Source organism: Theropithecus gelada, chromosome 1, assembly GCF_003255815.1.
Source record: "Theropithecus gelada isolate Dixy chromosome 1, Tgel_1.0, whole genome shotgun sequence".
In the NCBI taxonomy this organism is placed as follows: domain Eukaryota; kingdom Metazoa; phylum Chordata; class Mammalia; order Primates; family Cercopithecidae; genus Theropithecus; species Theropithecus gelada.
The window spans coordinates 32,647,936-32,665,249 of record NC_037668.1 but is presented as its reverse complement, the minus strand read 5'-3'; positions in this window follow the sequence as shown (position 1 = coordinate 32,665,249).

Here is a 17,314-nt window from a genome sequence, read left to right as displayed (position 1 = left end):
AGATTGTGCCACTGCACTCCAGCCTGGGCCACAGAGCAAGACTCCATCTCAAAAAATAAATAGATAAATAAAATGTCAATGACATCCAATCAAACAGTCTACGCATGCAAAGAAGCATGAAAACATGACCCATGGCAAGAAGAAAGATCAATCAAAACTGACTCAGAACTGACATAGATGCTAGAATTGGCAGACAAGAACATTTAACAAGTTATTACAACTTTGGCCAGGCGGGGTGGCTCACGCCTGTAATCCCAGCATTTTGGGAGGCTGAGGTGGGTGGATCACCTGAGATCAGGAGTTCAAGACCAGCCTGACCAACACGGAGAAACCGCGTCTCTATTAAAAATACAAAATTAGCTAGGCATGGTGGCACAAGCCTGTAATCCCAGCTACTTGGGAGGCTGAGGCAGGAGAATTGCTTGAACCTGGGAGGTGGAGGTTGCAGTGAGCTGAGATTGCACCACTGCACTCTAGCCTGGGCAAGAGAGCAAGACTCTGTTTCAATAAAAATAAGTAAATAAAAAGAAAGGAAAAAATAAAAGAAAAATGCATTGGATAGAATTAATAGCAGGTTAGACATTGCAGATTAAAAGATTGCTGAACATAAGGACATAGCAATACAAAGTATCCAAAACAAAACACAAAGAGAAAAAAAATAATTTAAAAAAAACTAACAGAGAATTAGTGAGTTTGGGAATGTCAAGCAGCCTAAGATACGTGTAATTGAAATCTCCAAAGGAGGAGAGGGAGAGCAGAAATACTATTTGAAGAAATAATGGCTGAAAATGTTTCAGATTTGACAGAAACCAGAAACTCACCAATTCAAGAAGCTCAATGAACCTCAAACACAAGAAACATAAAAGCACATCCCAATCAAACTGCTTAAGCCCAGTGAGGAGGAGAATATCCTGAAAGCAGCTGAGGAAAAAGATATGTTGCATACAGAGAAACAAAGATTAAAATGACAGCAGATTTCTTAAGGGAAATGATTCAAGCAAGAAGACAGTGGGTCTATATATACTATATATAGTATGTGCCACTATACTCCAGACTGGGCAACAGAGTGAGAAGTGAGACTCCGTCTCAAAAACAAAACAAAAAACAAAAACTGTCAACCTACAATTCCGTACGGTGAAATTATCTTTTTTTTTTTTTTTTTTTCAGACAGGGTCAGGCCAGAGTGCAGCTGCACGATCTCAGCTCACTGCAACCTCCGCCTCCCAGGTTCAAACGATTCTCCCACTTCAGCCTCCGGAGTAGCTTGGATTACAAGAGTGCACCACCATGCCTGGCTAATTTGTTGTATTTTTGGTAGAGACGGGGTTTCATGTTGGCCAGGCTGGTCTCGAACTCCTGGACTCAAGTGATCCATCCGCCTTGGCCTCCCAAAGTGCTGGGATTACAGGTGTGAGCCACTGCACCTGGCCCAGTGAAGTTATCTTTAAAAACATAAAGGGAAGGATTCCAACTTCAGATGTGATGAAGTAAGCACATTCCACCCGGTCTTTCCTTCTGGACACAACTGTGACACCTGAACATATGCATGGACCAGTTATTGGCGGACTCTGAAAAGTAAACTGCAGCAGGCAGACTGAGAAAGAAAACCAGATGTCAAAGTACCACCAAACTGGTGGTGATTTACCATGTTCTTCTCCAGGATCACCTGGCCTGACTACAACACAGTTTGAAAAACAAAGGTAGGTGCTGGCACAGAGAAAGCTCCAGGGCAAGCCCTGTCATTCTGGTTCAAGAGACATGAACGAGGCCTCCCAATGCTCAGGGAAAACATGGAAGTTCCACATTTTTCCTATTCTCACACTCCAGCCCCCAATAAATCCTGTGTCAGTGTTGGCAGAGACCCCAACAGGAACCCACAAGAGCTGAAACACCGAGGGAGCAGAGCTTTCTCCCTGATGAGTGGATCTGCAATCCCAAGAGAGCACAGCAAACCCCATTGCTCTTTTCCCTTTTTCTGTTCTCCACCGTTTGACACACACAGAGGTGCATGTCACACCAGGGTCACTAGAGCCCTAGGTTTTGGGTCAAAGGACCAAATGGGCCAAAGTGTATCAGGACGATTGCAGAGATGGAGAAGCTTTGGGAAGCAACCACCTACCATTATATATGAATTCCTGGTCCCACCATCACCCTGAAAGCTGCACGTGGCATGAATCTGATCCTAGATAGCATGGCAAAGCCTTCAAGAACTGAACCATCTTTCGGTTCAAAGGCCCATTACTCAATGATGCACATGTGGGATGGACCTAAAACGTGCTCCAAAGGCCCTGAAAACTGAGCTGCCCATGGAAGCACAACCCACAGAAGGTGGGCAGAAACATGCGGCTGGAATTCAACTAAGTTTGCTGCTTGCTTAAACAAAAATCACAATGTCTTCCAAAGGATTTAATGAAAGCTCAGAATCTCGTAACAGAATGTTTAAAATGTCCAGGATACAATCCACAATTACACGGCATACAAAGAACCAGGAAAATCTCAATTCACATGAACAAAGCCAACCACGGCCAATGAAAGGATAACTTGAGTCTCAGGATTGTCTGACAAAGACTTTAAAGCCGCTGTTACAAAAATGCTCCAGCCACAGTGGCACACTCCCCTTACACAAAAGGAAAAACAGAAAGCTTTGGCAACACAGAGGAGAGAAGGAAAACCCAAAGGGAAATTTTAGAACTGAAAAATACAGCAACTGAAAATTCGTTTTAAAAACTTACTGGATGAGCTGAAAGGAGATGAGAAATTATAAATGAAAGAGACAGTGAACTTGAAACTAGATTAACAGGAATTGTCAATTCTTAACAGAGTATAATCATGAAAAAGTAGAGATTCAGGAGCTCCTGGGATGATAAAGGGAGAAAGGCCAAACATTTGTGCCCTCTGGGGTTGCAGGACGGGAGGAGTAAGAACGCCGTGCTGAAGCAAAACTCGAGGAAGTAATGGTATTTGGTGAAGCTTCCTAAATTTGGTGGAAGACAAATCTACAGACTGAAGAAACTGAGAGCCCTGCAAACAGGACAAACACGAAGAAATGCAGTTCTCCAGCTGGGCGCGGTGGCTCACGCCTGTAATCGCAGCACCTTGGGAGGCCAAGGCAGGCGGATCACCTGAGGTCAGGAGTTCGAGACCAGCCTGGCCAACATGGTGAAACCCAATCTCTACTAAAAATACAAAAAAAAATAGCTGGGCGTGGTAGCGTGTGCCTGTAGTCCCAGCTACTCAAGAGGCTGAGGCAGAGAATCGCTTGAACCTGGGAGGCGGAGGTTGCAGGGAGCCGAGATCGCGCCACTGCACTCCAGCCTGGGCGACAGAGTGAGACTCTGTCTCAAAAAAAAAAAGACAAAGAAAAAGAAAGAAATGCAGCTCTCCGCTGATCTGGATAATCCCCTCTGGCACTTATGAGATGGAAAATGACAACCACATAACACAACGCAACACATCAGCTCCCATGACAATTGATGTTGCAGAAGCAGCAGAAACAGTACATGGGCCCAAAAGGCAGGATGTGCAATGTCCCTCAGACCTTTTTTCTCCTTTTCTTTTCTTAATAGAGACAGACAGGGTTTTCCCCTGGCTATGTTGCCCTGGCTGGTCTCCAACTCCAAGCCTTAAGCAATCCTCCCACCTTGGCCTCCCAAAGTGCTGGGATTACAGGTGTGAGCCACTATGCCTGGCTTTTTTTTTTTTTTTCTTTACTGCAATTCTCTCTCAAACCCTATCAATTAAATTCAGCACTTCAAGAGTTATAGTTGGCCAGGCACGGCGGCTCATGCCTGTAATCCCAGCACTTTGGGAAGCTGAGGTGGGAGAATCACTCGAGGTCAGGGGTTCGAGATCAGCCTGGCCAACATGGCAAAACCCCGTCTCTACTAAAAATGCAAAAAAAAATTAGCCAGGCATGGTGGTATGTGCCTGTAATCCCAGCTGCTCGTGAGGCTGAGGTGAGAGAATCACTTGAACCCGGGAGGCGGAGCCTGCAGTGAGCCAAGATCGTGCCACTGCACTTCAGCCTGGGCGACAGAGCAGGACTCTATCTCAAAAAAAAAAAAAAAAAAAAAAGTTATACTCGTAGCTTCCAGGAGACCATGTTACCTCCAGGCTGGGCAGAGGAGACGGAGAGGGGAACGGAGCAGTCAAGAGGTATTTTCCTTTTTGGCGCCTCATCCCAGGGTCTGCCTCCTCCTCCGTGCTCCTCACAGAATCCAGGGAGTGTCCTGGCTCAGACTTTTTCCTGCCCCTCACATGCCACCACAGCTTCAGCTGACATTCCGTGGCGCCTTTAGCCACTCCCTGCAGGCAGCATCCCGTTCCTCCATGGGACCACGCAGGAGGGGGACTCGTGTGCCCACATCCAACAGAACTGCAAACATCTGCATCCCTCTCCTCCCTGAAGTTCCCCAGGATATCTGGATGAGTGTGTAAGGCCTTTGGTTCCCCCTTGGGAACAGAGACCTTGGCCTCCTCCCTAACCCTCACAGTATCTGAGGCCAGGCTGGAGGGGCATCAGTGAATCGGGGAGACGCAGAGAAAGCATCTCCATGCCATTGTGCAAGACCGACTGACCTTCAGGTTTGAGCAGCACGGCAGATGCCTGCGGCTCAACCACGGACGTCTGTGGCCCGGCGTTTGGCCCCACACAGTTTTGGGAAACACTTAACCCTTTCTCCTCCCACCTGGAGTAGAAAGCAACCAACAAACGAACTTCTGATCTTTCCAGGCTCATCCCAAGCCCAGTATCAGCTGTGGGGACTCCAAGACCTTTTCTCCCCCAACCGGAGAAGAAAACAAACCCCAAATATGCCATTTAGGCTTTGTGTTGTAACCTCACATCCCAGCATCCAGCGTTCATCTACTTCCCAAACCCTTGCTAATTAACAGACAACAAAGTGGGGGGCCAGGTACCCCCATATCCCCATGCAGACCATACGATTTGGCCAATACATCTGCTACTAATTCCCATGGAGCTCTCTCAAGTTCTCACCAGTCCAGAGGGCCCCCGTCTTTCTCTTTCACTGGCTACCCTGTTCGCAAGCTAATCCGTTAACTTGCCAGTTTTACGTGCGTGTTTGGGCAGAAAGGCACAAGATCCCTGGGCTAGAGAAACAAGACATTTATTACCCAGAGCAAAAGCAGCCTAGAAGCAGCATCTTAACACTAGTTTCCCAGCCCCGATGCCCGCAGAGTGACGTGGCCAAACTAGGTTGTTCCCCACACGTGCAGAGGGTTCACCCCAGGGAGGAACCCCCAAATTATGAGACCTGGGGCTTATATAGGGTGGCTGGCTTATCTGCCCACTGGCCCCTCCTGATGCGGAGACCTCATCTCGACTCTAGAAGAAAACAAATCCTCTCCTAGGTTGATTCATCAGGAATGTAAGTGAATGTCTTGCTACTCTATTAGTTTGCCAGTGCCCTTTGCTCAGAGGGCCAGAACTGACCATGCAGAACTGTGAAATATTCATGGAGAACTGTCTCCCAACAACTGACTGATCTAAATGCTTCTTTTAGGAATGTGTTTCTCGCTTTCAGATGGAGTGGAAGGAGCAGAAAGAGGCCACTTATTTCTGGGAAGGGCTTCTGCAGAAGCTGAGTGTAGGGAGTCACCCAGTGACAGCTCCACGGACAGATGGAAGCTGCTAGAGGGACCTCAGGAGAATGGAATGGCCCAGGCTGGAAATGGGTTGGACTCTGAGACCAAGGTGATTGCTAGTCCTCTTTCTTTCGGGGAAGGAATTGCAACCTGCGTGGGTAGAGGTCCCCATGTGGCCTCCCCCGTAGGGCAGGAGGGAGTGGTCCCTGCGCCCAGTGTTACCCACAGAGCCACAGGACACTGAACCACTCTCCAGGTGAGCTGAGGCTGCAGAGCCTGGCGGCCATCTAGACCATGTGGCTAACAAGTCACCTCTGCCTCCAGGGACAGAAAATGCCCTCGGGGATGTTCTCCACTCCGCCCTACAAGAGCAGGGCTCCCAGAGTTGGGCAGCCTGGGTTCATATGCCAGCTGTGTTTTGCCAGCTTTGTGACCTTGGGCGAATTTCCGCCTCTCTGTGTGCCAGTCAAGTGGGCAATGGCAGTGCCACTCAGGCTGTCTGAGTCCCTGAAGCACCTTGGACACTGTTTGGTACCCAGAACCCAACAGCCCAGTGGCTGTGAAGAATGATGGACCTGCCTCAGCTTCTCAACCCCAAAGGTACTGCTCAAATCTCAGCCAGCTCTCCACACACTCAACCACCACATCCCCTCCGCCCTCCGTTCCTCCCAGAAGGAACAAAATCAGCTGTTTCCATCTGCCAGGGTTGCTGCAACAATGCACCACACACTAGGGGCTCAAGCAACAGGAGTCTGTCCTCTCCCAGGCCTGCGGCCAGAAACCCGAGGTTCAGGCATGTGCAGGGCTGCTACCTCCTGAGGCAGGAGCGAGAGGCTGTCCCGGCCCCTCTCCAGCTCCTAGGCTGGTGGCAACAGCAGCACTATCCGGCTCATAGAGGCATCGCCACAGTTTCTGCCTCCATCCTCACCCGGCACCCTCCCTGTGTGTGAGGTGTGTGTGTGCGTGTGTGTGATGTGTTGTGTGTGGTGTGTGTATGGTGTGTTGTGTATTGTGTGTACGTGTGGTGTGTTGCATGTGTGGTGTATGTTGTGTTGGTTGCATGTATTGTGTGCAGTGTGTTCATGTGGTGTGTGGTGTGTGTGTGTGTGGTGGGTGTGGTGTGTGGTGAGTTGTGTGTTGTGAGTTGTGTAGTGTGTGTACGTGTGTGTTGTGTGTTGCATGTGTGTTGTGTGTATGATGTATGTGGTGTGTGGTGTGTGATGTGTATGTGTGTGTGGTGTGTGGTGTGGTGTGTGCGGTGTATGTGGTGTGCAGTGTGTGGGGTGCGGGTGTGTGTGGTGTATGTGGTGTGTACTGTGTGTGGTGTGTGTGTATTGTGTATGGTGTGTTCGTGTGGTGTGTGGTGTGTTGTGTGTGTTGTGTATTGTGTCTACGTGTATATTGTGTTGTGAGTTGTGTGTAGTTGTGTGTGTTGTGTGTTGCATGTGTTGCATGTGTGGTGTATGTCTTGTGCTTGTGTATATTGTGTGTGGTGTGTTCATTGTTGTGTGTTGTATGTGTGTGGTGTATGTGATTTGTGGTGCATGTGTGGTTTGTTGTGTGTGGTATGGTGTGTATTGTTTGTTGTGTTGTGTGTTGCGTGTATGGTGTGTGTTGTGTTTGTTGTGTGTGGTGTGAGTTGTGTATTTTGTGTGTATTGTGTGTGGTGTGTGTGACGTGTGTTGTGAGTTGTGTGATGTGTTGTGAGTTGTGTACTGTGTGTAGTTGTGTGGTGTGTGTATTGTTGCATTTGTTGTGTGTATTGTGTGTTGCGTGTGTGGTGTATGTAGTGTGTGTGGGATGTGTGTGGTGTTTGTGTATTGTGTGTAGTGTGTTGTGTATGTTGCATGTGTGTGGTATGTGTTGTGTTTGTGTATTGTGTGTGGTGTGTGATGTGTGTGGTGAGTTGTGTGTTGTGTTGTGACCTCTGTATTATGTGTATTGTGTGCTGTGTGTTGCGTGTGTGGTGTGCGTGTTGTTTGTTGTGTGTATTGTGTGTGGTGTGTATGATGTGTTGTATGTGTTGTGTTATGTGTATGTTGTGTGTTGTGTGTTCATGTTCTGTGTATCTCTCCAAATCTCCTCCTCACATAAGGACCCCACCCCACCGGCTTGGGGCCCACTCTAATGGCTTCATCTTAACTTGCTTGCCTCTGAAAGGCGGTTTCCAAATGAGGTCACGCCCATGGGTCCTGGGGGTTAGGACCTTCCACACATAGATTTGGGGGACACAACTCATGCTAGTGTGTCCATTTCTTGCTCCCTGCTGTACCAGTCCTTTGTACAGTTTTTAGGACACAGACGGCTCTTCCTGGCTGCAGCTTCTGGGGGAGGAGGTCTAGCACAGCAGGGGCTGGGGAGGGTCGGGGATGGGCGTCCCTGTCCAGTCACCTCTGAAGCCAGGAGATCCAGACACATCACCAGTGAAGCCCAGGTGGGCTCGGCAGGCAAAGCCACTAGAGCTTCCGCACATCTGCTGAGGAGGAGCAGGGCAGAAGCTAAGTTCCCAAATGGTCGTGGCTCTAATTTCTATCACCAAGAAAAACAAAACTACCAGTCATTGCTCCCTCGTTATTCTCTCTGCTCACTGTATTTTTCTCTGTCTTGGTAATTATCCACTGTGCCAGGAACTGCACCAGAGGGCAGCCCTTCGGACCCCAGTGACTCGCAGCTGGGCCCAAGCATGACCCCGAAAACCCAGCAGACCCACTGGTGGAGCCAGGAGTGGGTTCCCCTCAGGACTGTGGGCCGAGACCACAGACAGGCATTTGGAGAGGTCCCTGGCTGTACAGCCAGACGTACTGTTGGTGGGAACTTAATAAACTGAAGCATGAAATATTTATCCACTTACACCAGCTTAAGTAATTTAAGTTTGCTAGAAATCAACATCATGTTTTCATATTTAATGAGCCTTCTGTGAAGCAGCCTCTTCTGTCACTGGCAGGTGTTGGGGGCAGGAGCTTCCACAGCCAGATGCAATTTTAATCTCCCTCCACAAACAATGCTGAATAATGCACCAGGTTTGCCAGGGCTTTGCCTGAGGCTGCGGGGAAGGTTGGGCCCTTTAGCCCAGGCAAGCCTGGCATTTGCCACAGAGGTTCAGAGTCTGGTGCCTCCTCCCTGGTCCCCTATTCTCTCTGAACACAGAAGGATGCTGGATGTCTATGAAGCAGAGCTCACAGGGCTGTGGCCAGCTGAATCATGACCCCAAAGACGTTAATTCTGTGTGTCAACTTAACTGGACAAGGAGGTCCAGATAGCTGGTAAGGCCTCATTTCTGGGTGTGTGTAGGAGGGCGTTTCTGGAAGAGATTAGCTTTTGAATCAGTGGACCGAGTGCGGAAGACCTGCCCTCACCCATGTGGGCAGCATCCAATCCACTGAGGCCCTGAGTAGAACACAAAGGCAGAGGAAGGGGGAATCTGTTCTCTCCTTGAACTGAAACATCCATCTTCCGCTGGCCCCAGACATCACAGCTCCTGGTCGGGCCTTCAGACTTGGGGACAGTGGCCCCCACAGATCTCAGGCTTCGAGTCTTGGACTCACTACCCGGCTTCCCTGGAGACCCTGGAGACCTACAAACCGCAGATCATGGGACTCCTCTGCCTCCATCTCCGCATTGGTATGCGGGCCAGCTCCCATACCAAATCTCTTCTTATGTGTCCAAATAGATAGACAGACAGACAGACAGACAGAGAGAGAGAGACTGATTGACTGATTAGATAGATGATAAATAGACTGATTGACTGATTAGTAGATAGACTGATTGATTAGATAGATAGATAGATAGATAGATAGATAGATAGATAGACTGATTGATTAGATAGATGATAAATTGATTGGATAAATGATAGACTGATTGATTAGATGATAGATAGATCCACATAGACAGATAGACTGATTAGATAGACTAATTAGAAGATAGATATAGATAGATCCAGATAGAGATAGACTGATTAGATAGATGACAGATCCAGATAGATATATAAATAGATAGACTAACTGATTAGATAGTAGGTAGATAAGATAGATTGATTAGATAGAAGATGATAGATTGACCGATTGACTAGATGACAGATTAGATGAGAGATAGATTGACCGATTGACTAGATGACAGATTAGATAGATTACATACATACACAGATAAGATAGATTGATTGATTGATAGATATATTAAGTAGATTGGCTGATTAGCTACATGATAGATGATATATTAGATAGATAAAGATAGGTAGATAAAGATAGATTACATAGATAATGATTGATAGATGGGTGGATGAATGGATGGATGAATAGATGGATGTATGGACAGAAGGATGGTTGGATAGATGGATGGATAGATATACACATAGATAGATGATAGATAGATGGATGGATAGATACATAGATGATAGATACATACATACATACATAGATATATAGATTAGATTACATAGATAATTACAGATAGATAGGTGGATGGATGGATGGATGGATAGACAGACAGATGATAGACAGATAATAGAGGTGTATGGAGATATAAACATATATACTCTGTTGGTTCTATTTCTTTGGAGAACTTTGACTAATACAGGAAGATTTTCCTGGATTGTCTGGGTAGGTCCAACGTGGTCCCCAAGCATCCTTCTGAGAAAGAGGCAGGGGGCAGAGTGTGAGAGAAGAGGACGCATGCTGGCTTTGCAGATGAAGGAAGGAGGCTGCCTGCACACAAAAGGGAAGGAAACTGATTGTCCCTTGGTTTCCAGAAGGAAAAGGCCCCTGAGGACCCATTTCAGACTTCTGACCTGCCGACCACAGGAGAACAGATACGTGTGACTTGCAGCCACTGAGTTGCCGGTGATTTATTTTGGCAGGAATGAGGGGAAATGAATGCAGTGACTTCTTTTCCAGCTTTTCCCCCAACCACTGGTCAACACTGGCCACACGGGTTCTCTACGAGGCCAGGCTTCAAATTCTCCCCCACCACTTCTTAGCTCTGTGGGTAAGTGGCTTGTCCTCTCAGTGCCCGAATTCACCTCCAAAATTAGGACAACACAGCATTCTCTGTGAAGGGCGCCCTGGAGCTGCAAGAGCCCTCTAGTCAGGGCTGCATGAGGATGGCACGCATTGATACAGTAGACACGGAAGGCACTGGCTACGGTGGCTGCACAGAGGACACTCACGCCACGGGAGAGCCGCTCCACAGTCTCATGACCCTGTGTCAGGGGAAAGATAAGCTAGATAAAAGCAGCTCCCACATCCCAGGTAGGAAAACTTAAGGCTGAAGGGTGTGGACCTGGTGCTGAGTGAAGGGAGGCTGTGGGCTGGCAAAGTCATACATGGGACTCATGTGACATAACAACCTTGGGGGGGACAGAAAGAAGGCGGAGATGCCTCCACCTCCTGATCACAGCACCCACCTGGGAGAAGAGAGCCAAGCTCCCCAGGAAATTCCGATTCCTGCATCCAGCATTGTGTGTGCCGGCAGAGACATGGCCCTGACTGAGCCCTGGCGGGGACACCAGGAATGAAAATCAACCCTTGCCCTCCAGAAGACCAAAGCCTGGATGCAGGAAAAGCCTTGAGCAAGGTACCAAGATCACGTGTACAACAGGCACTCCTTCCCAAAGCAGGCCCAGGTAGGGTGGTGGGGCAGATCCCACCTCCCCAGAGGGCTGGGACAGGTTTCCCAAAAGAGACAGTGATGGAGATGGGCTTGGTGAGCATTAAGCACCTTCGAGGTACACGGCACCTGGTTACAAGCTGTTGGGACTTAGGAAAGGTCTCCAGATGGTCCCAGCTAAGAAAGGCATTTGTCATCTGGTTGGAAGGAGATGTTGCACAAACCACTATGAGTCAGGAGATGAGTGAGCAGGTGCTCAGGGCCACCCAGGGTGGCAGGGCTGGAGGGAGGGATGGAGCAGATTCAGAGGCCCTTTAGGAAGCATGCAGACATGATTTATGCGGCAGCTGAACTGCTGATGGGCCAGGAGGGGAGGGAGTGGCAAGGGGCTCCTCTGGCCTTGGTTGGGGTATCTGGGAGAAAAGAGCACCCTCAGCCAGGGGAGGGGTGTGGCCAGGGCCAGGGTCAGGGTCAGGGCCAGGGAGTGCAGCCGTGAACCCGGCATGAAGCTGTGGACTTTGGAGGCAGGCAGCACGCTGGGAAGACAGTTTTCATTAAGAACAAACCAGACAGAAGCTGCCAAGTGGCTGAGACCCCCCCGAAAGAGCAGACCACATTCCTCCTGCTGGCTCAGAACAGAAGCCTCCCCATCCCTTGTTCTTCTCCCGGGTGCTGACAGCTGGAGGAGTTACCTGTCATTCTCCCGCCCACACTGGCAGGGAAGGCCAGGCACGGGGGCGCTGCTTAGCAAAGCATCGGGAGGATTTGCAGGGGCACCTCCCTGGCGGGGGTGGGTGCATGTGAGTTAAGACCATCTCTGGGCAGAGAGGCAGGGACCCTGGGAAGGAGGAAGGCGGCCATGGGGTTAGGTCCTCGCATGAATCCACCGGGGTGAGCTCCCCACCTCGGCCCGGAGGTCCGCCTCTCCAGCACAAAGCCCTTAGGAGGGCCAGCTTCAAAGGGGCGCCATCAGGAAGCCCATCCATGGCTCAGCCGGCGCCGTCAGAGTGTCTGTAATGACTTCAAACTTTTTCTTAATCCCTCAGACTCTGCAAGTGTCTTACGTAATCCTTCCGTCTGTCACTGGGGAAGCATGGAGTGCAATGAGAAGGACTCTCCCCAAATGACCTGGGACCCCGTGCCAGCTGAGACATGGGCTCCCCTTCTCCCAGCAAACAGACTCCACCCAGGTTAGGGGGGCCACAAACCCCACAGGCCTCGGGCCTCAAATGCAGGGCAACTGTCATTTCCAGACACTGCCTAGTGCCGAATAAAGGACCAAGCTGATTTCTCCCATGCCCCCGTGGAAAGTTGGAATGGCAGGGTTGGTGCCATCTCCCCTCTGGGAACCAGGCCCACCCAGTACACCCCTCTGTCCACGGCTTGACCCCAGACCTGTGTCTGTTTCTCGTTCCTCCTGTGAGGTCCACCCACTGACCCACATTGTGTGATGTCGAGGAATTGGGCCCAGACCCTGGTATGTCACTGGGGAGCGTGAGGAGTGGGGAAGCAGAAGGCCCCCTGGCAGGACACGGATCCCAACAGGCCCCAGGGCTATGATCCAGAGAAGGCGCAGGACGATGTGTACAGGAGGCTGCTGGTGCCGAGGGCCAGGGCCTGGGGTAAGCTGCTTAACCCCTTCGTGCCTCACTTTCCTCACGACAAGGGCTGGCCACGTGTGAGCCCTGGTGCGTGCCAGATACAGTTCCAGGCGCTTCACGGCCTCTGCTCCTTTCCCCTGGAAGGGCCTTCGGAGGCAGAGCCCTCGTTACCCTGACTTAGTTGATTAGGGAGCCGGGCCATGGTTCATCCCAGGTCCCCAGGGAGCCAGTGGCAGAAATGGGACTTGAGTGGTGGTGTCTGGCTGCACTGCCTCTCAGAACAGCAGTGACGACTCCACAGGTCCCTGCAAAGATTCGAGGCGATTAAAGGGTGCAGAAGGCCTGGAATTATGGCTTAACAGGTCGAGTTCCAGATAAAACTCAAGTACAGCTACTGTGGGAAGGATAAAGGATGGGAGGAGGCATCTCCAGATACAGTGAATCTGGTAATGGATGGAAATGAATTCAGAACTAGCACACCGCCGTTTGGCAGTGCCCAGTAGGTGAATGGATCACGGCTGCCCTGTTGGTTTCTGTGACCAAGTCCCACAGATGGGGAGACTCAGAACCACAGAAAGGTATTCTCGCAAAGTCCTGGAGGCCAGAAGTCAAACCCAGGTGTCGCCAGGACTGGCTCCTTCCAGAGGTTCTAAGGGAGAATCTGTCTCCCAGCCTCCAGTGTCATCAGTCACCCATCCTTGGCATTCCTGGGCTCATGGAGGCACCACCCTGACCTCTGCCTTGACCTCGCCCTGATCTCCGCCTTGACCTCCACCTTCACGTGGCATTCTCCCTGTGTGTGCATTGCTGCATCTTCTACGAGTCCAAATTTGCCTCTCTTATAAGGACACCAGCGACTGGCTTAGGGCCCAGCCTAACCAAGTATGATCTCATTAACTTGATTGCATCTGCAAAGACCTGATGTCCAAATAAGAGCCTGTTCACAGGTACCAGGGGTTTGGACTTGGCATCTCTTTTTAGGGGACACAGTTACACCCACTACAGCTGCTACCATCAAAAAAGAGTGAAACCAGACATTATCACATGCCTCCTGATGACAGAAACCAGCACCATCTGCAATCTTGTCAAAAGAACCAACGTGTGGGCCAGGCGTGGTGGCTCACGCCTGTAATCCCAGCACTTTGGAGGGCCGAGGCGGGTGGATCATGAGGTCAGGAGATCGAGACCATCCTGGCTAACACGGTGAAACCCCGTCTCTACTAAAAATGCAAAACATTAGCCGGGCATGGTGGCAGGTGCCTGTAGTCCCAGCTACTCGGGAGGCTGAGGCAGGAGAATGGTGTGAACCCTGGAGGCGGAGCTTGCAGTGAGCCAAGATTGTGCCACTGCACTCCAGCGTGGGAGACAGAGCGAGACTCTGTCTAAAAAATAAAAGGACCAAAGTGAGGCAGGAGAATAGGGTCTAGAAGCAGGGCACCTAAGGCTGATTTGCACTGACTTTCTAGAACTGAATCAAAAGGAAAACCTCAACTTTCCACACCCAAGTAACGAGAGAACAAAAGCTCCTCCCTTTGCCACCACCCCGCTTACTGCATCACAGATGAGAAATGGAAAGTAGCTCTGATTGGTCCCCTCCTGCAACCAACCAGACTGGTCATGGGTCTAGTCTTCATTTGCATACGAGTAAAACTTTGTAACTTCACTTCAGCCTCTGATTGGTCCCCTCCCACAACCAATCAGGTGTTTGCATAGGGTGTAACTTTGTAACTTCACTTCAGCCTCTAGTTGGTTGCCTTGTGCAACCAATCAGATTGGTTGCAGGTCGCTACTTCATTTACACAGGGTGTAAACCAGGTAACCAATGGGAAACCTCTCAAGGCTATTTAAACCCCAGAAAATTCTGTAACCAGCACTCTTGAGTGGCTTTCTGGAGCCTGCTCCCACTCTGTGAAGTGTACTTTCATTTCAGTGAATCTGTGCTTCCATTGCTTCATTTTTTCATTGCTTTGTCATTTTGTCTAATCCTTTGTTCAAAACTCCAAGAACCTGGACGACTCATAGTCAAGACCCTCTACTGGTAATGAAAGCGGAGTCCAATGCAGCCTCCGGTGCAAAGCTGGATTTTTTCACCCCTAGAAAGGTTTCTGAGTCCCCATTCCAGTCTATCACCTCCCCGTCGTCGGAGGCCAGGGCTTGCATGTTGAGAAATGATTGAGGCAGCTTTAAGAGGCCTTTCTGTCATAATCTGGCTGCACCTTTCCCTAAAGCAGGGGCCGGGGCTGGGCGCAATGGCTCATGCCTGTAATCCCAGCATTTTGGGAGGCTGAGGCGGGCGATCACTTGAGCCCAGGAGTTCAAGACCAGCCTGGGCAACACGATGAAACCTCATCTCTACAAAAAATACAAAAATTAGCCATGTGTGGTGGTGGCATGCACCTGTATCCTCAGCTACATAGGGGCTGAGGGGCAGGGATCACTTGAGCCCAGGACATCGAAGCTGCAGTGAAATATGATTGTGTCACTGCACTCTAGCCAGGGTGGCAGAGTGAGAAGAAGAGAGAGAGAGAAAAAGAGAAAGAAGGAGGGAGGGAGGGAGGGAGGGAGGGAAGGAAGGTGAGAAAAAGACGGGAAGGAGGGGGGAGGGAGGGAAAGACAAAGGGAGGGAGGGAGAGAGGGAGGAAATAAGGAAGGAAGGGAGGCAGGGAAGGGACGTGGGGAGGGAAGGAGGGAAGGAAGGAAGGGAAGGAAGGAGGGAAGGAAAGAAAGAAGGAAGGGCGAGCTGGTTGCTATTTCCAATGCCCTTGGAACTTCAGTGCCTATTGTCAGCCTGAAACCTGCAGAACGGAGCAGGGGAAGGTACCAGCCAGTGAACACCTGGGGACGGGGGCACGGGTGGCCATGACATGTAGATATGCAAAGTGCACCCAGCCCCATGGCATTCATAGGGTGAGAGGCCCAGAGACCAAGACAGCCCAGGGCTGCAGGGTGGGGGAAGATACCTAGAGCAAGTCCTGGAAATGGAGCTGGTCCTGCGTGGTTAAAGTGCCTCAGGGACTGGACAACTGGGCGTTTTTATCACTCCATGGAACTGGGGCAGCCCCTTGTTGTGCATGGGAGGCAGCTTGCGTTGGGTCTTTCCCCACAGGCCTCCTGATCCCTGGAATGGGAGTAGCCACTGTTGCCGATGCTCACTACCCTAGGCTCCCTGATGTCCCAGACACCTTGCCAACCTGGGCCTTCATCACCAGGCAAAGAGAGAGTGTGGAAGTCTCAGGGGACAGCCTGTGTGCCCACTCATGAAGGAGCATTTCCTGGAGCAGGGCAAAGCATCCCCTTCCACCGCCACTGTCCTTGAAAAAGGGAGAGGTCCAGACGCTGATGACTTTCAGCCCCATCTGGAAAAGGGAAAAGACTGTCCCTGCAACAGCAGCTGGCACTGTGGGCTGGGGTTAAATGGCAGCATTTGCTGGCCTCCACTGGTGGCCTTCTGGGCACACAAAGGTTTCCTCCAAACCAAGCAGGAGACCCACGTGAGCAGCGAAGCCACAAACAGCACTGGGGAGGGCGAGCCCTTTGTAGCTGGTGAATTGCCAATAGAGGTCCAGAGGTGGGGGTGTCCTGCTGGGAGAATGAGATGCCCTCAGATACCCTGTCCTCCAGCGCTGCTCAGAACAGCCCTCTGCCTGGCAAGTCCAGGGTGGTGATCCTGGAAATAAATCCCCTACGCTATTAACCCGGGAGGGCTCTCGGTCTTCTCTGTCTGGTCACGACCTGCCATCACTCCAGCATTCAGGGCCATCTGCAGCCAGTGTTTTGGATGAGAATTTGACCTGGAATTAGCTCAAGAGTTTCCTGGGAACTCTGCTGCGGTGAACACAGCGAAGCACCTCTGCAGGTTGTTTTTCGTCCCCCATGAGCAGAAACACATGAGCTTATTCCAAAAATAAGGAGGTTACACATGCTGACGCCCCACCCCCAGGCAAAGACTCCTATGTAATCCAGGTGCTTTCCGTGGCTCCCTTGCAAGGTAGCTCTTCACAAAGAAAGCCTGCCTCAGAGACGCGCCTGAGCCTGGCTCTGTGGGATGTGAGGCTCCATCGTATTTGCAAAGGGGCCCTTTATTAGTCTGTTTTCACGCTGCGGATAAAGACATACCCGAAACTCGGCAATCTACTCAAGAAAGAGGTTTAATGGACTTAACAGTTCCACGTGGCTGGGGAGGCCTCACAATCGTGGCGGAAGACAAAGAGGAGTAAGTCACATCTCACATGGATGGCAGCAGGCAAAAAGAGAGCTTATGCGGTGAAACTCCCCTTTATAAAACCATCAGATCTCATGAGACTTATTCACTATCATGAGAGCAGCACAGGAAAAACCTGCCCCCATGATTCAATTACTTCCCCCAGGGTCCCTCCCACAACACGTGGAAATTCAAGGTGAGATTTGGGTGGGGACACAGTCAAACCATATCAGGTCCCCTTTGGAATGCCAGTGTCCCCATTCACCTTTGCACCCTCCAACTTGGCCTAGCTAGCTCCAGAGAGTGG